Genomic DNA, 20,899 nt, shown 5'->3' on the forward strand with positions numbered 1-20,899 from the left:
TGGAATGCGTGCTTACACGGGCACATGGCCTTCATAAGGCAGGTTCCCTGAGGTGCCACAGAGTGGGCTCTGCAGTGAACTGTAACAGCACTGTCCTGCTGCTGTTAGTCATGAAAAGCTCTGACTTGGCCAAGTGTTGCACTCAACAAGCACATCTGTGTATTATTCTCTTAAATCAAATCAGGCAGTGACAGCCTGGACTAGCACGGTGCCTACCAGAAGAGCGCGTTCTCTCTGTCCGTGTCTGGGAGACTATTTGTTTTCTCATTACTGGGAGTATGCTGGCCCAATGTAAATGTCAGCGAGCTCAGCGTGTTTTGTGCAATGAAATGGATAGATATAAAGCAGGGGCAGGGCAGATCTGAAGCTGAGGAGCCTCAGAAGAGCGTTTGCTGCCCCATTTCTGTATGCATCTGAGTGGCTTAAGTCCTCAGGAGCGCGGTGGCTGTACGTGACTCAGAAAGGAGGAAATTACTCTGTGATCTAGCAGGTTGTAGTCTGTTTTTTGTTTGGTTTTGCTTTTTTAGCAAATGTTTCCTTAGTCTGGGCTTTAAACATTTCTGTATGTGCTAAGGAAAATGCGAATGATACGTGTTTCTGAAACAGCTGCTGATGGGAGTCTCCTGCGTGCAGAGAGGTCAGTGTACAACTGGTGTGGCTTCAGCTTGTGGTGCCTGCAGCTGGTGACACATGGCAGTGAAACATCCGGGAGGTGGAGGGCTTGTTTGCACTGCACTTGTATGGGTTTGGGAAGAAGAAGTCAGAAAAAAAGCCCCAAACTCTTTGTGAAGTCTCATGTTCTTCTGCCATCAGGATATCTAAAACAGTGCTGAGGTCCCCGGTGCTACCAGTCAGCTCTGTTGCAAGGTGATTTTCCAACAAAGAACCTGCTCACCACAAAAGCATCTTGCTGTGTCTGTATAGCACATGCAGCCCTTACTGAAGGATCGGCTGATTACTATTCTGCTACCAGCCCTTATTTTCCTCTTCCACTCAATGTCTCGCAGGAAGGCTGCATACAAATATAGCAATCGATGGAGAGGAGATGTTCCTGCTTTACGAGATTAATTACAAACACAGGGATGCTCTGTCTAGCCTGCATGTATGATTGATCTTGCAGAAGGAAATGCAATAGGAAACTAATGCTTCCTTTTATCCAGTAAGCAAAGTTCAGAGATGTTTACATTCTGCTAGGTAAGCACAGCTGTCTAAAGACGCCAAGACGGATGGACTGTCCTGTCAGCACAACGCCTGCTGAGGGAAGGGCCCGCACCATCTCTGTGGACCTCTCCCTGCCCACAAGGCTGCAGGGCCAAAATCACTAATGTAGCAATCAGCTTAATTGTTGCACGCCGCTATTAAAACAGACCCACGCAAAGCCAGTGGATCGATGCTGGTGGGGGCAGTGCTGGGCCTGGTGGAGCTGCACCCCCCAGAGGTGGGCTCCTGCTAATGCTGTGTACAACGTGACTGTCACAAGGCAGCTTCTCCGAAATTACAAGGTTTTTCTTCCTTTAAAACCTGGCTGGCACAGGGAGCGCTCTGCTTATTCTCTCCCAGCAGCTCGCAGCGTGGAGCTGTGGAAGCATCTGCAAGAAGTGCAGTGCTTAGCTGCCCTTGTTTCTATTTGTGTACAAATACAATCTCACAAGCCACGGATTTGGCTCCGGGTCCTTCTGAAAAGGCTCATTTTGTTCTTGGGCACGGGTGGGTGCTTGCTGTTAGCCTGAGAAACAGTTAGAGGTGATGGATCCAGCTTAGTGACTCAGCCCTCTTCCTGGCAGTATTTTAAATTATAGATGCGCTACTGCTGATATTTAACTCCTTCCAGAGCTGCTGAACGATACGGAGGATTTGAAGTATTCCTGCAGTGCTAAATCTGGGCTCAGGCAGAGGAGATCCGCACCTGGGGATGGTTTCTTCAGAAGGAAGAAGAGCTCAGTGGGGGGACCCCATCCCGTAAGGTGTAAGAATATCCCTCAGCCAGGCAGCCGGCCTGACACCCGCGTTGCAGCCTGCCTCACGTTTACACAGCATAGTGCTGCGCTGCTGGGGGCGAGAAAGTCCCTGTGCTAAAATAATTAGTGCAATAAATACAGCGTGTGGAGCGCACGAGGAAGCAGAACGTCTCCATTTGCATCTCCCCCATGGAGCCGGGCCTGATGGAGTCGAGCCCTGAATTGCCTTTGCCTGTTATTTTCTTTGCAGAGGTCTGCTGGTGCTGGAATGAACGCTGACACGCGGTGGCGGCGCGTTTCGGCTGTCCTTTCTCTTCACTTTGCACATGCAAATCCTGCCTGACAAGCGAGGCTCATTGGCTGTTGGAGTCAGTTTATTCGGCTTGACAAAGGTTATTGCAATAATTGATGTTCCTCTTCTAATAATTAATGTTAATGAGTCCACTAAACAGTAAACAAGACAACAAAGAACTGTTAATGAGACAGTCTTTACTCATTTGTGTAATCTTTCGGTAAGATAATGGGCGATAAATATATCGCTATTCAGCCATCTTCAAGTCCTTAATGCGTGGAGAGTGTTTTAAAAAGAGATTTGAGCTGATTTTTTACACTTGCCTTTAGTAAATGCGGCAGGCTGGGTAGGTGGGGCGTCTGAAAGAGTTTGGAGACCTATATAATTAAGTGCCTTGACATTCTGCATCTGAAGGACATTGGCGGATATCCAAACAGTGTGTTCTGCTCTCAAACCATTTAATTGAAACCATGCAAAGTTGGGGAGGGGGGAGGGTGAAAGAGGGGGGAGATCTTGGCAAAACCTCTCCGTGTTTTTTCACTGTTGGATTGACCAGACAGAGCAACAAAGCTGATAAAACAGGATTAGCAAAATTGCATTGTTGGATATTATATGCTGTGTGACATGTACTACAGCAAAGGAATTTGGCAGGATTAACCTGCGGAGGATAAAGATGTACCAGACAAGCGGGTTGAATTAATAGACTGCTGTGACCAAAGCAAGGAAATCTATTTGCATGGAATATTAGCAGTGAGAGCAGAGCTGTGCTGGAGGAGTTGCACTTGCTGTCCTGCGTAGACCTGGGGACTGGGCTCTCCAGGCAGCAATTCAGAGAAGGGAAAAAGGAGCTCGTTGACATGGTTTCTCTTTATTCTTTCTTTCTTGTTTCTAAACCAAAAAAGTCCTAATTCCTAGAGAGGGTGATCTGCATTATGGATCTCGTGTCCCCCATCTGCCCCCTGAACAAATAAGTCTGTTTTCTTGTTTATTGATGAGGTTCTTCCAATGTATACGTACTAGCTTCATCCCAAAGTAAATATGTGTTCTGTTGTCTTTCCTCAGGGCTCCCAGCCAGCATGGGAGAGTGCAGCGCTCGCACTGCGCTTACTCAGCTGCTGAGGAAATTGGACACTAGTGGAGATGGTAAGAAAGCCTTTGAACCACGTAGAGAACATGAAAACTGTAGCCCATAGGAGGCCGTGTAAAACCGTGCTAAGTGAAAATAGGAGAACAGGGAAATTGCTGAGCAGATCTGCTCCAAGACCATGCTGGACTACTTGACAGGGAGGGTGAAGGCAGCAAGGCAGCATCCATCTCTGGTGCAGCGAGAGGAGAGAGAGGCTTGGGTTAAGTGTTCATTTCTCACTTGCAGAGTGCATAATACTGATTCTTAGTGGAAAAGGCTTTTAAATTGGCTTCTGGGCAGCAAGCGACGCATGCAGGAGATTGATTTCCTTTCAGAACTCTGCTGTACTTGGACGCAGATTGCGCACAAGGTTTCATAAGGATTCAAACAACCTTGGAAAAAAGCTCGTATCATTTGTTCTTCTTTTCCCACCCACAGTACCATTGTCAGACTTCAGTGTTCCCATGGAACAGGGAATGTGCAGAATGCATTTGGCATTATCCTCGGTGAGGCTGCGTGCTCCCAGCAGCGTGCGCAGTGCCGCGGCACACAGGGAGGGACCTCTCAGCATCTGGTCACCTTCAGCCAGCACTGCCGAGTCACTGCTGCTCAGTGCCAGCCAGAGCACAGCTTCCACTTTCAGGCTCTTCCTTTTCCGTGGCGAAGCTGAATGATAGATTTGCATAAAATATGAATATACTGTTTTGTTTCCTGTAGCGTTGTATATTAAAATTTCAGAAACTGCTCTTTAAATAAAAGCTCTGTCAGTGTGACATAGCTGAGACTTCACAAGGGCACGCGCACGCAGAGGTGTCACATCCATCTCCATTTCGTGCAGCAGCTGCATTACAGAACCTGGGAGATCTCCCCTTACTGCACTTGTTTGTAGCTTTTTTGCCTAGGGATTGGTCATGACCCTATCTCCTGTCTCTGCAGTGAAGTCGATGCATGAGATTAAATGGGGAAGCATGGGGGTAACTTCCTTTGTCAGAAAGGTGGGAATTTATGTCTCTACATCAGACCTGCTTCAGAACTATTAAGAGGGAGCAGTTTCTCCCTGGAGGTGTGCCAGGCTCCTCATTGCATGCTTTCTCCCTGGTTTGCTTAAAGATTCCTGCATTTGGTCCTCACCACAGATGCAGTTTCAAGCTGGGTGACAGAAACTCTCCTTTATTTTGAGCTCTGGTTGCTAAGGAAAGTCCTTAAAGCACATAGTGGATTTGAGTGTTTGCCTGTTGTTTGCTTGTGTCTAGATGAGTTAGCAGCCCGTGAGGTGATCCTGGTATCCCACTGAGAACAACTCGACCATTGCAGGTGAGTCACTGTACCACACGTGCAGCATTTTGAGGGGAACTGGTCTGGAGCCTGTATATCATCTTCACTGGTCAGCAGTGAATTGCATCTCTCAACTTCACACATCCCTGAGGGATGGGGCTGTGCAGGGGTGCACAGGGCCTGCAGATGGGGTTTTCCTGGGGTTCCAGCAGGACTCTTAAGCCTGTGGGCAGCACCCTGCTTGCCAGCACTCTGGGCAGCTCCTGGGGACAGGCCAGGCATGTGCTGGTGTCCTACCCACCCCAGGTAGGGCATGTGCTGAGGGGTATGAGGCTGAATGGCAGCACAATGCCCAGGAGGCCACATGCTCCCCACAGCACCGTTCTGCTTCTGACAGCATCCTAGCATCAGTGGAAAAGCAGCAGCCTGTTTCTTTGTGTCTCTCAGGGCTCGGCTGAGTTTCTAGGTTACGTCTCCTGCCTTCGAGCCTCCATCCCTCCTGAGATGAACACGGTATGTGGATATTGAGGATGCAGCTGAACCAGCATCACACTGCAGCAGCCACTGCAGATCTCAAGTGCAGCACCTGTCTGCCGCTTCTGGGGGAAGTTCACCTGTAGTACTTCAGTGTCATCGTAAATAGGTGGGAGCGTGCAACCTGTGGGATGGACTGACCTAACCCTCTCTTCGCTTTCCAGCATGAAGATGGAACACAGAGGACACAGGACCCCGCCAGGTGCCGTGCAGCAGCTGGTGTTGTGAATCAGGCCGTCGCCAGTTGGAGAACGGCTACTTCACAACACCAGGGTGGCACTGCACCACGCCTCAACGCCAGCTGGAGGAGCAGCGAGGGTCCCGGCATGGGCACGGCCAGCAGAGCCCACACCTGCTAAGGTAATCAGCTGCTCTGCTCCTATTTAGGTAACCAGCATCCCACAGAAGTCTGGAATAGAAGTTAGGCCCCTAAACATGCCTGTGGGTCTGGCCCTTAGCATCAGACACGTCATCATCTTCCCCTTCAGGAGGGCTTCCTACAGAAGCAACCCCGGGTTCTGTCCATAGTGAAAATCCCTCAGTCAACACCATAAAGGGCATGGGGACTGTATGGGGGGCTTCTCGTGCATTAGGAAAGGGCAGCCCGATCTTCCAGGTTAGCACTGATGTTTCTACATTGCTTAGAGAGAAATGAGAGGGCATGTTTGGAGTTCAGGCAGTATGGCACGAATGAGTGTGAGTTTGTCAACTTGACGTGTAAGAAGTCTGTTTTATTAAACTTGTCTTCTGCTATCACAAAATGTGTCCTCTGTGTCCTGGTCTCTGTATTTATTGTAACCTTGCTTGAAAGCTCACTACCTCTAAGGTGGGTGTAAGGTTTGTTCACTGTAAGGTTTGTTTCACAGGATAAAATAACACAAGCCTTTAGAAAGAGGAGGCTACAACAACAGAAACCTCTCCTCCCCCTGCACGCACACTCTTATTTACATGGGCAGCTATTCAGATACAGCATTAAATGCCATTTCATCTTTCTTTGTGAACCAGAAGCCTCTTTGACCTATTCATTTTCTGTCTGCAAATACACGTAACATTTGAAATAGGTTAATGCTTAATATCTGCTGACAGATGACCTGGTGGATGATCTCCATCCTCCTCTACCTATGAGGTGTGGAGATACCGTATGGGTAAGATGGCTCATCCTTTTGTGAAAGAATTTCTTGGGATGTCACACTTCAGAGGTACCTCGGGGGCCTTTATTGTACTCTGTGTTTCTAACCAGAATCCATCACGCTTTATGTTCTTCTAAAATGATTTCCTAGCAAATTAATGTGTGCCGTAATGTGGCAGTGCTGCTGGAAATCAAACGCGCTTGCTCGTCATTAAGGAACCTGATCATGCCATCCAGTCAGGAGGATGGAGGGCTGAACAGCCAGCTGTCAGCTTTACATGATGGAAGCAATTTCTGTTTGCTCCATTCAGCAGTTAGAAGTACTTAATTTTAGCACATACTGCAATGAAAGGTGAATGCACAGAATAAATAGCTCAATACTAAGTTTTACATTCATGTGAGTGCTAATGCTTAAGCAGGCGCCCGCAGTTCTCATTCAGCTGGAGTTCTGGGTGCTGGGATGGAGAACATGGGCTGCACTGGGCTTCTGGCAGCCCTACAGCTGGAGTCTTGGGGGTACAGGTGAGGCCTTCCCTGTGCCCTCTGGATTCTGTATGGTATTGTATTTCGGTAGTTTCCCCATAAAATACCATAACATAAAATCACCAAGGTCGGAAAAGACCTCCCAGATGATCCATTCCAACTGTCCACCGACCACCAGTACCTCCTCACTGACCCATGTCCCTCAGTACAGCATCTGAACATTTCTTGATCCCCTCCAGGGATGGTGACTGCACCACCTCCCTGGGCAGCCCATTTCAGGGCCTGACCACTCATCCAGAGAGCACAGAACTGTGGGAAAACTCACTTTTATAGTCTGAATAAAATGCTGCGTTCAGTGATGGGCAGAAATAGTGTTTCAGTCAAAACTGAAACAAGCTGTAATATCATGTGTGGGGTTTTTTTTTGTATTATTTATAAGAGGTTGTTACTCTGTAAGTGCTTTTTATACTTAAGCAAATGATACTTTATTTACTTCATTTCACCCTTGAACCCTTTAAAATTCAGACCCAATGGGTTTATTGTCTCAGCATATCCGTGCTGCACTACAGCTGCCCTTGGGTTGTGTTCCTTCCCCCCTTCACCAGCAGTGCACGCAGTGTTTCAGAGCTGCATCCTTGCTTGTTTTGATCTCTTTCTCCTCCTGCTTTCAGAAGCCACACTGATGTGCACAGGAGGGCAGAGCAGCTCTTACAGCATGTGTTCACACGCATGCTGCTTTGCTGTCACAGAACACCCCAAGTTGGATGGGACCCATAAGGACTATTGGGTCCAACTCCTTGTGGGGTTCCTCATGACAGAGGCCTTAACAGAATTAACAGATTACTTTTTCAACTTTTCAATTGGGGATCCTCTTTTATAAAGTAGGATATTCCAAGTTAGAAAGGAACCCATTAGGATCATCAACTAAAAAAATTACAACTTTTGCCAGCAAGTACAAAATTAAAGTGGTATTTCAGACCAACACAGCGCTGGAAAATAAACAGGAGGTGGCTCTGAATTGTACCCACAAACATGAGTCAGGTGCTTTTTCAGCGCTGTAAATGCATCTCAATAGGAGGGAGAAAATACAAAGATTTACCTTCAGGCATTTTAACAGCGGGCCTGAGGTGACAAAGTGGGAAGAAGAAGGGCTTGTTGGCAGCTACCATCTTAAGTAGAGCTTTGATAGAGAGGCTAAGAGACTCCTGTTCACATATTGTAGCACCTCGGCTGGGCCCAGTTCTTCACAGTCCCATCTGCCTGACTTGTGCTTGCTCTAGCATGAGGCACAGTGATGGCCAGCAGCAGCAAAAGCAGAAGGATGGAGGAAAGGTAAAAAGCATACAGAAGGGAATGGGGAGGGAAGGGTGAAGCTGTGAGGCCAGTGGCCTTGCCTGGGTCTCCCTGGGGTGAAGGACTGACAGCTGTTTCTACTGTTTGCAAAATACAAGTATATGTATTATAAATAGTAGAGTCACAGAATGGTGTGGGTTGGAAGGGACCTTAACGCCCAGCCAATCCTGCTGTGACAGGGCTGCCACACACTGGATCAGGCTGCCCAGGGCCCCATCCAGCCCAACCTTTATATATGTAATATAAATGATGATGAAACCAAGATCCTCCAGTATATAATCATGCCTCCAATATACAGAGCTAAACCAACCTGTTGTGCACTAAAAAACAGCATCCAAGTCTGCAGGAGAGGCTCAGCAATGCCTGCAGCTTGCACGTCATCGAGGTGGAGGCTGTGAAGCAGCATGTAAAGGGGCAGGCCCGTTGGCACTGTGCACAGGTACAACTGGATGGGAAAAGGGATGCCATCTTCTTCCCCAGGGCCAGCAGATGCCAACACCACCCTCCTGGGAGAGGCACCATTTGCTCCCCGTAGCCATGTGGCTCGCCGAATGGCTTAAGCACCAACAGCTGACGGGAGTTTTATGGGACTATTTTTTACCATGTAAAAATACTCGTTTCCATAGTGACAGCCACGTGGCCCAGCACTTACCCCAACTCCAGAGATGCATTACGGAAAACCCCCGGGAATAAAAATCCCGTGTGCCCCGGGAGCCCCTGTGTGGCAGCTTCTTGTTTCCAGGGCCAACACTCCCACTTTGCACAGCCATGCCCCTTTGTTACACTTCAATAGATCTCATTCATGATTTGGTCATTCCACCTAAACTTCTGTTTTGCCTTGTCCCACCTCAGGGACACAGTGGCAGCATCTCTCGTGACAGCTCTACAGTGACAGCAGCGGCTGCTTTCCTCTAGGAGTGGGATTTGATCCCTTCCCCCTTTCAGCTAGTCTGCACCCAGCAGCATTTTACAGCCGTGGTGCCAAAAAAGCCCTTCTAGTTTTACTGTCCACCTGATGGCGGGAGAAGAGAAGCAGCGCTGATGGCTGCTCCCAGCGGCACATTGCCATGTCCTGTCGCGGGGGTGAAGTGTGTGTTTTGGTGGACCCCACAGTGTGATGGTGAGCCTGCAGGCCTGTGGGGTGGATGTGAGAGCCATCCCTGGGCTGGGGCAGCCCAAATGGGACTCCCGCTGGGTTTCAGTATGCTGCTCCATCTGGGCAGCTCTGGGTCTCGCTTCTCCACAAGCAGAGCAAAGTGCCTGAAGGCACTCAGTGACGGAGCAAAGCCGCACGTGAGCTCTTTTTTAATAAAGCGATCGGCACCGCCTTGTCATGTGAGCCAATATCCCTGCAGCGTGGCTTTGTGTATTTATTCCCCGCTGATGTTGCTTTTGATCGCTACGAGATGAAAATGAAATCTTCACTGCTGCAGGGCCGCTGTTAGGACAGATTCCACGAGATGAAAACGCATTTCAGGAAATAACCGCAGAAGCCAGTTTTTGTTTTAATTTCTGGGGACACGTAGGGTTCCAGTTCCTTCACCAGGAAACCCCGGGGGCATGAGATGCAGGAGAAGAAAGGCACATGGGAAACACACATCAAAAGCCCGTGCTTCCAACTCATGTAGACGAACGTCATTTGGAGGCAATGCTCTTGTCCCCACAATCACAAGACTTTTCCATTTGAGGGCAGTGTCAGGGGAATCCTTTCTTCACAGGCTTTTTGACCACATCCAGGGGCCGGAGCACTACAGCACGTTGTCATCGTGGCAGCCCAACAGCCTCTGCTGTTTCCATCAGTACAGGAGTTGGACTTGATCACAGGTCCCTTCCAACTCAGGATATTCTATGACCACTCTGTCCCATCCCTCCTATCTCCAGATCCCTCACAACTGCTCTGTGGTGATGGGAGATGGGACGGAGTCCCCAAAGGCTGCACTGGCCCAGAGGAGGAGACATGGTGTATTTCAGATGGCACGCTCGGCCTACTGCAGATCCACGCGGTGTCAATCACTGTTGTGTGCAACCTGTGTGGTTCAAACCTGGCGTGAACCTGAGTAACCTACATCTGAAGAATCAAGCCTTGTCTTCTGATTTAAGCACATGAGTCTCTTAGGAAATAAGAACGGAGTTTCTCCCATCCATTTCCTAGAAGCCTGGGGCTGGGCAAAGACCGAGTATGAGGCCAATAGGGAGTGAGACCCACTGCCCATACATGGAGACAGCGTGGTGGTCTACACCCACCGCTTGCGTCCATCTGTGTGGTGGAGGCCTCCATCGTGTGAGGCACGGGGTGTGTTTCTGCTCATAGAGCTGCATCAGTCCTCCGCAGTGTGAGTGTATGGATGCTGGAAGAGCAACTCAGGAAATAATGGAAAAACACTCATATTTTCCTCTTGTTCAAAACCACTATTTGGGAGAGGAAGAGGTCACTTCCCAGAGCTGCGGGAAGCAAAAAAAAAAAAAAAGAAAAAAGAAAGACCAGAACAGTTTTATTGTGTTCATATTAATCAACGGAACATGGCAGCCTGCATAAACGCACTCCATCCCATGTTGGGCTGCTGTTTCAGCACAGAAAAACCCAACACAACAACTGCTGGCCCAGGTGGGAGTTCCTGAAGCTCCCTGCAAACGAAGGGTTTCCCCAAGGTAACAGGGACTCATATATGTGTGCATGGTCACTGAACTGTGAGTCCACTTTCTTTTAGAGCAGAAATGGAAACTTGGGGGGAAAGAGGCCCTTCCAGATTGAAATCAAAACAAATCACTTTTATGCATATTAATAAGGCGCCTGATTGAAAATGTTCTCACTGCTCACGGAGGAATATCAACAGTAGATGCTGCTAATTTAAGCCTGGCTAATTAAAAGGAGAAAGAAAAAAAAATCACTCCTCTAGAAACAGCCGCACGAAGGGTGCATTCATCCAGCACGTTTCATCAAGCTCAGCTTATTATATACGGGCTTAGGGGAAAAAAAAAAATCCTAGGGCTCCTTTTCTATTCTTTTCTATTCTGTTGGGTGGGCTTCTCACATCACTCTGCATTCCAGCCCCTTGTGCCAGAGCGTGGCAAGGCTCCTCCACCTGCAGGAGGCATTAGGGATCCCTGGGATGGAGCCTGGGAGGTGCTGGAGTAGGGCGATGCTGAGAGTGGTGGTAGAGGGTGAGCTTGAAAGGGCAGCACAGAAGGATGAGGCAGGGAGGGGAGCCCAGGTGAGCCAGCTGTCATCCGCACTGAAATGGGAAGAGGGGTTTTGTTCTCTGTCCTTTTTTTGATTTTTTTCTTCTTAATTTTTATTTTACGGTTATTTGTTGCGTCTCTTTGAATTTGCATCCCAAGGGCTTCTGTATGACAGAATGTAATAGCATTAGTCACCGTTTTACACATTAGGGAACATAATATTTGGCACTTGTAACAATCTCCAGCTTCCGAGTGCCACACAAACATTAAAAATACACTGTATTTTTTTGTGTGTTTTTGTTCTGTTCTGTTTAGTTTTCAGAAGAGAGCTCCTTGCCTGAAGCTGTACAGCTTCTCTTTCTACTATCCCACACATGAAACGAGCTCTTCTATCACACTTGTGCCAAATCACACGCTGTCAGTTTATGGCCTCATAACTCCAGACAAAAGGCACTTCACTGCTTCTCCCTACCGACCTGCAGCTCCCATGCACCTGCCACGTTCCTGAGCACTGAAGCCCATGCCTCACATTTGGCAGCTTCAGCAGTGGCAAATCAGTGCACCCTTTGGCAGCCTGTCCCATTATATGTAGGACTGAAACTACAGGATGTTACATCAGCTCATTCTTCATGCAGAGTAAAACCCACCCCACGGCCCCATGGTTGGAGTCTTTGCCCTGCTGGGCAGTGAAGAGCTTGCGGGGACAAACTCACAAGGCTCATTGCTTCATGTTGTGCCTCAGTAAATGATTTTTGATCCTTCACATCGCAGGTCTTAATCCTGCCTTCTATTTCATAAGTTCATAAGTTCATAAGTTCATAAGGTTGGAAAGGACCTATAAGATCATCTAGTCCAACCATCCTCCTATCACTATCTCTACCCAACTACTAAATTAAGTCCTTTAGCACCTCATCTAAACGCTTCTTGAACAGCGCTAGGGATGGTGCCTCAACCACCTCCCTAGGCAGGCCATTCCTGTGCCTGACCACTCTTTCAGAAAAGAAATTTTGCTGTGTTTAGGCAACTGCAAAAGGATTCAGAATACTGTCTCGGTTGGACACATCACACAGGATTTGTATTCATTCCCTGGCTGTGATGTGTAGCGCAATGAGTTCCCAAGAAATATCTTAGGTTGGCAAATGTACTCCTCCCTCAGGCTGGGTGGGATCTTCCTTGGGGCATCCTTCCCTGCCTGGGAGTCATTGCTCCAAAACCAGTGGTGTGGCATTGGCTGCACTTGAAAGATCTTCAGTGAAAAGGAAGGAAAGTCTGTCATGATATGTATGTCACACACGTTCAATTTGACAAATAGAAAATAACAAACCTAAGAACAACCAAGCATATAAATATGCCAATTCTGGAGTCATAACAATCTATGGTTTCCACAAATTGCACGCGTTTTTCTTCCCCCCAGCCACAGCCCTGCATGCCTCATGCATTTTAATGCACACTTGCTACGCAAATGAGTTTCAAATAACTCCTGTTCGTCAGAGAAGCGAAACCCACAAAGCTACACTTGGGATGACCATCACACCTCCATCCCCAGCCTGCCCCAGCGTTGGTGCCTCTTTCACAGCAGAGCTGGGCATTGGGCAGGTCCTCCAGGCAGGGAGGGAGGAGATGGGGAAGGGTCTGGAGGGCAAGATGTATGATGAGCGGCTGAGGTCCCTTGCTTTGTTCAGCCCAGAGAAGAGGAGCTGAGCTGAATTTCCCATATGTGGGCTTCTCCGTGCACAACAAAGCATCAGGGTCATCCAGGTTCTAGCAATGGTAGAAATGTGTCCATTTCTGTTTCTCCACCCAATCCACAAAGCTACAGTAGATTGTAGATAAAGCCACAGCCTTGCAGCCACCCCTTGTGCCAACTGAATGAGAGGTGTGGCAGACAGTGCCTTACTGGCAGCACTAAATGGCCACACATACTGCGTACGGACAATGTGAGGAACTGATGAAGGGCACCGATTAGCTTTAGGAATATGAGATGTAACCGTCTGCTCCTCCCGAAGAAGGAGGCATTCAACCAGAGCGTGTTCATTCGCTGTGACCCAGAAACCTGAAGCAGCGATGGGGTGGCAGCAAAGAGAACTTGGAGTGACTGACGCTTGGAGTCGGTGGAGAGGTCGTAAAATAAATAACAGGGTAAAGAGCCAGACGTGAAGCAGAGACGTCATGCAGAGCATCAAAATGAGCAATTGCCAGCAGGCAGCGCATCCATCAATGGATGTGATGCCTCGGAGGAATCTCACAGGTGACTGAATGGGGAGGGAGCAAGGGGCGTGGAGAAAAGCCCCATGGAGCTGCAGGACCCGTTTCAGGCAGAAAACTGGAGTGTGGGAGTGAGAGGGGTCTCAGACTTTTCCTGGGAGTCAGTTAATCCGACGCCATTCACAGCATAACTGCAGCAGGAATGCAGAATTTCAAGCATCAAGTAAGTAAATTTATCTTAAAGTAACCGCAATTATACACAGCCTGCACTCGCTCCCGTGGGAGGCTGCAGCAGGTTTGTGATGGACTTCACTAGAGGCAGAATTAGGATGATAATCGATACAAGCACAGCCATCATTCTGCATTTTCTTGTAGCTGCCAAAGCCCACAATAGTAAAAAGCAAAGGGCTTTTTTAGATTACAGAGCAAAGGCCTGCAGAGATTTCAGCTACTCGTGGTATAATGGCATGTGATCAAGTCCTTTTGTGAACAACAAAAAAAAGAATTTCCCACTACGTGCATGTAATTCCAATGCTGTGATAAGTTATTTGTTTCACTGCTGGTTAGATCGCTGCACAGTGTTCAGAGGCACAGAAGGTTTTGGTCAATCGATGCATTTTTTCTCTCTGGTATAAATACTGTTTTGCACCTTAACTGTTCTAGTGGCAAATGGACGTCCAGTTTAAAAAAGCAAAACTAATTCTGGTACTGTGCACAACCCCCCACGCTCAGAAATTAACCACTTCCTTCAGTTATACACACTACCTGGTATCTGAAAACGTCATTTAGTACATGAAAAGATTGAGTGCTTTTTCAAAAACAAAACAAAACAGAAAGAAGAGCAGTTTGCTGGCTCAAATGGTGATGGGCTGAGTTTTGGCACTGGGACAGAGGGGATTAATAGGGGCAAGCAGTGCTGCAGGCAGAAGCAGAAGGATGCTCCCCCAGAGCATCTGGAGTTGGTCAGTAAGAAGACCACTGGCTGTGTACCATTATTACAGCGGAGCTGAGGGCTGCAGGTGACCATGTGAGCACTGCTGAGCAGACACTGAGGAGCACCATCAGCCCTTCCCAGAGCCACGGCTTATTCCACTCCTCTGCCCTGAAGATTATGGCAGGAGAATCCTCATTTGGCTGCCATGCCTGGCTAACCTAAACAGAATTTATTTTTCGAGCCTTGACAGTCTCCACAGACCACACAGAAGGAGGACTCACTGCCATCACAGGGCAGCCCGACAGCACCCACTTTCTTCCTGGGACTCTATCTATGTACTGATGTGACCTCTAGTTTTTAGCAAATGCTCACAGAAGTGCAGTGGGAGTTGCGTGCAAGGAGCCAGAAGCTCTATTTGCATCCAAAGGCATAAACTCGTCGTTTGCTTGCTTTCATCTGATGCCAGTGATGGGACTCAATAGAAAACTTCAGTGGCTATGCTAGGAACAGAAAAAATGTCTCAGAGGCAAATAAAAGATGCAGTGGTCCCTCACAACATGCAGAGAACTGACATTCCATAGCAGTTTAATATTCAGAGAGGCATTCCCAGTGCAAGAGGCCATCACTTCCCCCGGTGCCATTACTTCCCACCACGTGAACAGTTGTCACGCTTCTTGCAGCCACCGTGTGCTGCCAACCTATTCCTTCTTCCCTTTATCCCTTTCAGAGCATTGCCAGTGTTCTGGAGGGAGCAGTACGCACTTTGGCAGTATACACTTTCAGCTTCTGGCTGCTCAAAGTCCTGAAGGAGCTTGCAGTGGAGAAGAGGATCATGACGACATGATCCACCTGCTTGTATTCCTCCTGGGAAGATGGAGATGAGCAGCAAGCGTTTCTGGAGGGAAGGGGTCACCCTGCTATGCTCTGTGCTGTGTGGCCTCACCTTGAGCACTGGGTGCAGCTTCAGGCACTGCAGTATCAGGACATACAACTACGAGAACGTGTCCAAGGATGGTGAAAGGTCTGGAAGGCAAGGTGTGTGAGGGGTGGCTAAGGTCCCTTGGTTTGAATCTGGAGAGGTCCCATGTGATGCCAGGGGTTGGACTCGACGATCCTTGTGGGTCCCTGCCAACGCAGGATATGCTATGATTCTGTGAGGGGGGAGGCATGCTGAATAGTTCTGAAGCATTTGCTCATTCACCAAGAAAATGCCAGAGCTTGGCAAGGCACATCATTCTTCTCTCGCTGCCCGCTTTTCAACCCTGCATGCAGTCAGTATAGCAAGGGTAGTTCTGTAAAATGCTCATACTGCTCTGCTAGTATTCACTGTGATGGTGGGGGTTAAAAGGGTTTGAATTTTCAGCGCTTTGCTCTGCATATGCTCCTTTTGACAAGGTGATGCCTTCTCACAGCTATTCTGCAAATCTCCTGGCTATGTGGGAGAGATAAGTGATGGCAGACTTGGCTACTGTGGGTTCCCTAGGACAGGGCACGAGGACAAGGGGAGCTGCAGCCGACCTCTGGCCTCCCCTGGGTGCCCTGGGGTCAGCCATATTTCACATTTGCATTTTGCTTGATTCATTCACTGCTCTATCAGCGCAACCCAAGGCAACATGGGGGACATTTATTGCTAGCTGGCCCCTTTTTCATTAAGAATTGGCCTAAATCCATACACATTTAGTGGTAATTGCCAGGCAGGCAGCACAGAGCAAATACCTTTTATTTCAAATCCAAGACAAGTCAGAGCTGGCTGATAGTTTGTTGGCGCTTTCCTACATTAATTAAGTACTTCTCATCTAATACTACACACGGTCTTTCTGAAAACCTCTAGTGAAAAGTCTATTTGTTAAAAGTGCCAGTTTAAGTCAAAACAACATCCAATATTGCAAATTAGGACTCCAGATTCCAGGATGAGATCTATTAGTCTTTCTCTGTTTAACTAATTAAAAAACAGAGAGGGACAGAATTTGTTTTGTCGTTCTTCTGTCCGTAGGATTCCTTCCACTCGCTGGAAAAAGGATACAAAATTCCTGTCATTTATCTTAAGATATCGGCTGGCTCACCCATCTGTGAGCAAAGAATGTTTTTGCTTAGCTTGCTTAACTAAATGAAGCTTGGTTCACTTGCTTGCAGCTGAAGACAAATTAGGCTGATTATATAGGAAAGGGAATACAGTACATCTAGGAATTAAACCGTGACTGGGTACTGGGGATGAATGAAATGAATAGGCTGCAGCAGCTTCGCATCACTCTTGAGCAGCCAGCAGTCCCCTCCTTTTCAATCTTTTTAAAGCACTATGAAAATAATCCTGTGTTATTCTCGTGTGTGTTTAAGCTGCCGTTTTTCAAGGACGGATTTGTAAAGAAACAAAGAAATCCGCACGCAAACTTTTTCACTTTGGTAGGGGAGCACGGCAGAGCTGAGGCACTCCATACGTCAGCTGCAGAGCTCCTACCAGCCCACGTCCCCAGGCTGCTCAGTGTACAAAAGCTACAGCAGCACCGCATCCTCCAGCACCTTGCTGCCCACACTGCTCCCTCCATGGGATGCTGCGGAATGTCCACCTTTGTGCTCACTGCAGTCAATACAGATTTTGAATAGCATTAGTCCCTTCCCGGAGCTGGTTCTGCAGCTCCATAACCCCCTCTCAGGGTCAGGAAGATTTTTGCACCTGTGACTGATGTCAATGGGGGAAAGAAAAGCAACTCCTCTTGCAATAGAAAACATACATTTCTTGAATTGTGGTTATTGCCCCTATACTGAAATCAGATGAAAAATAAAATATTTGTGCCAGGGCAGGACAAAAAATCAAGTTTCTGGGAAAGGTGATATAGGCTTGAGCAGGCTGGAATGCTACCGGGGAACTTCCCATGGAAATTTCATAGAATCACAGAATATCCTCACATGGAAGAGACCCATAACGATCATCGAGTCCAACTCCTGGCTCCACACAGGATCACGCAAAGATCAGACCATATGTCTGGGAGTGCTGTCCAGATGCTTCCTCAACTCTGGCAAGCTCAGTGCTGTGACCACTGCCCTAAACCACTTTCTCATGTCCACTTTCCCATGATCCCTTTTTCTAAACAAAAAACTCCACAAAGGTCTATGTAGTTTGTAGACCAAAAGTCCTTCTATATTATGATTGTCTTGAGGAAAGATGTTCTTGAGGAGCACTCTGACTTGTATTTCCAACTGTGTGTAACACCTCATCTATTAGCTATTGTGTACAGATAAACTGCTACCTCTAAGGCACCCATGGGCAACTGAAAGGCAGAAATATTAAGCCTGCTTCACCTACTGTGGATCTAGGACTCCAAGCCCAAGTGAATACCAAAACCAGGTCCTTAGAGTCTTAACCCACACTTTCAGCTAAAGGCATCTCTTTTTCCCATCACAAGTTTCCAACATTTCCTGACCTTCCTTCCCATCTGCCCTCCTGCAGCTTGGCCATCCTCTCTCCTAGCTGACCCCTGCCTGTATGCCCAGACCATCCTTTCTCCCTAGATGACCAGTTGCTCCAGGTGGCTCTGAAGCCTGGTGTCAGTCTTATTTATTCCACGCTGTTTTAGCAGCACGGACTGTCATGGCAGGCTGGCTCTTCTGCTTCCTCATTTCAGTTACTTTAAGGAATATTCAGGCTGGAGAAAAGCAACAGAGCATTTTCTAAACCATAGACAAAAGCTTTTTTCTCTCAATAAAAATATTCAGACTGCTGTAGTAACTGCAGACCCAGTCATTCTCTGTCCACTGAAATGTGATGCTGATCTTATTAAGAAATCCGAACGAAACTTTTCTTTCAAAGCTTGCAAAAAACATGTGAAGCAAATATAACAAGCCAAATCCCCAGTGTGACAACATAGCTGACACAATACAGGACATAGAGTTCGGTCTAAATTGGATGCTGTCTTGTTAAATGCTGTTAGGTGTTTATGAATATAGGTTAACAGTTTCCTTTTATCTAATGCTTTGGTTTTCCTCTGATATAATAGGCTCCTGCTTTACCACAAAAACTCTTTTTGATGCATTGATACACAATGAATTTGACAATCCTGGGGAAAATAAGACAAACGATCGTAATACTGTTTCTTTTGCAACACGGTTGTTGAGCTTGCATGATACAAGCATCACAGTAAAATGACTAAATACATACGGGAGTGCACATCCAGCTTTCTTTTGAAAAACTGCATTCCAAATGCACGCACACAGATTTCTATAGCAGCCTTACAAACATACACTCAGTCATATCCTAACTTACAAACCGCACACTACAGGCAACCAGAGAGATAAACCCTTGTCTGACAATGAACAGCTTTGTCTCTTCCCCAGCTACAGCTCTCTGCCATGCTGAAAACAATTCTGCATCTGCTGGAGAATCCCAGCTCTGCCATCAGAAAACTGCTCTATCTCTACGCGGTACAATGACTGAACGCCAGATTAAAATACAGGCAGGCACTATATTATTTCATTACACAAATGAAGTACGTGTAATGCACAAATACCAGTTCCTTTCAGACATTATTTAAGAAATTGCATTTCTTCCCAGAAATGACTGCTTAAGAATTTTGATTTTTATAGCTATACGTTTATGGTAATGCTGTAGGTATCTAAATGCAAACAAAACAAACAAAAAAGCACCCACAGCAATTCATGATACACGTCTTTGGCATAGAATGGTTAGTTTCTTAAAAATCATCACAGAGCTGCACCCATCAGAGAGGTGAACATTTTGTAAAACAACAGTGCTCTCCTTGGCGCCATGAAGGATGAAATTTAATTGAAATTTTTCTTGACTGCTGAAATACATTTAGTGTAACAAAACTCATACCCTTAGTAACGTGAATAGGTAGCTTGCTGTAGCAGCTATCAGCTCCCTGATCCTCACGACTTCCTGCAGAAAGCTGCAGCGTCCCCAGAAGCCTGCATGCAGGGGAATTTTACAAAGCAGCCACACGGCAAGAAACAAAATGGGAGCAGGGCAAAAGGAACTGCAGAAACTCCATTTTTTTTGGAGCACAGTCCTCTCATTTGCAGCATCAGCAAGGATCACACACAGCCCCGTGGCTCCGTGCGTTGGGAAATGCCTCTCCCTGCCCGCTGTCGGGATGTCAGCACTCCTCCCAGCAGCAGGGAGAGGAGCAAGGAGGAGCACAGCGGGGTCAGGGAGCTGGGGATGACCCAATACCCGGGAATGGCCCTACCCTCACAGGCACCTAGAGGAGTTTCTAGGGGAAAAACAGGTTTCACACACGGTGAGGTGTGCTAGGTTTTTGTGATGTGGGAGAACGGGGCTGCACGTCTTACATGTAAAACCGAAGCCAGCCGCACGCACTGGAATTGCGGTCTCAATCGAGCTGCACCAGTTTACATTACTGCTGTGCAAAGAAGAGCATGTGCAGCCCGAGACGAGCCTGTCTGGACACACAGGGATAACCCACGCAGGGCACTAAGCAAAGGCCCAGTGAGGGGCGTAATGAAAATTTGTAGAGATTCCTAGAACAGCCTTCTGTGCATGGATATGAGCTGCAGCCACAATTTTTAGCCCATTCACAAGGGGCTGGCTGTTAATGAAATTTCTCTTTTAGGGCCTTTCTCTCCAAATTAAAAAATAAAAAAAAAAAAACAAATACATTTACAAACGGACAAATAATGCATAAACCATGGTCAGAAACTGATGCAGACCCACTTTACCTATTACACCTTGATCTTGCATACACTGTTATTTCCCAGTTTTGAGCAAATCTGGTAATGAACGCCAGCTCTCTTCCACAACCAGGACAGCACACGGAGCTTGCAGCATCACCATCGCATCTGCAGACACATTCCCAGCTCCATCTAAAATATTTGGTTGCTAATTCCTATCAACCCAGCAAACCCTCCATCCAGGACTTCCTGAAAACCGATTCAGGATACCCAGCAACTCCCTGTTCTGCCATGTTCTCAAGCTAGGAAGATAAATGTCGGACAAGAACTTTAAAGGGATAATTATGGGAGCATGAAACGTGACCCAAAAATGGAGGTAGTGCTTACTATCCTCTAACATTTCCCTTTTCATATTATCAAAAGATCAAGTTCTTAAGTGTGCTGAACCACAAGGGCTATGAAACCCTGAGCTCAAACAGAAGCTGACAATGAGAGGCATTTCCTAAAGCTGCCCTAGCAGTGCTTCCTGCTGGAATGGAGAGGGTCACAAATGTAAATCTAATTTGGAAAGTTTCTAACCCTGGGGATAATGTTCAGCGGTGCTGCCACTCTCACTGCCATCTGCACTAGCAAGCAGTTCAGACTGAACAAGGCAGCTCCATCCCACTGCGTGAGCCCAATTGTTTGCATTCTTGCACAAATGTGTGAATGGCAGCCTTCCGGCGAAGCAAATGCTGGGTCTGCTCCCTTCAAAGTGTTTGTGAGTGATCCTTGCCCTGCTGGCTTC

The 20,899-nt window shown here is 47.4% G+C and overlaps 1 long non-coding RNA gene across 1 annotated transcript; it reads left to right on the forward strand.

Moving 5' to 3' along the window:
* Positions 1-1,993: 1,993 nt before the first annotated feature.
* On the forward strand, positions 1,994-4,144 carry LOC136059206 (uncharacterized). The gene is made up of 3 exons (XR_010623202.1): positions 1,994-2,350; positions 3,313-3,393; positions 3,815-4,144. It is a non-coding gene; the product is annotated as an uncharacterized LOC136059206 (long non-coding RNA).
* Positions 4,145-20,899: the final 16,755 nt, after the last annotated feature.

The sequence above is a fragment of the Cyrtonyx montezumae genome, unplaced genomic scaffold (assembly GCF_038088225.1).
Source record: "Cyrtonyx montezumae isolate F1298 unplaced genomic scaffold, pur_monq_1.0 scaffold_8, whole genome shotgun sequence".
NCBI lineage: Eukaryota > Metazoa > Chordata > Aves > Galliformes > Odontophoridae > Cyrtonyx > Cyrtonyx montezumae.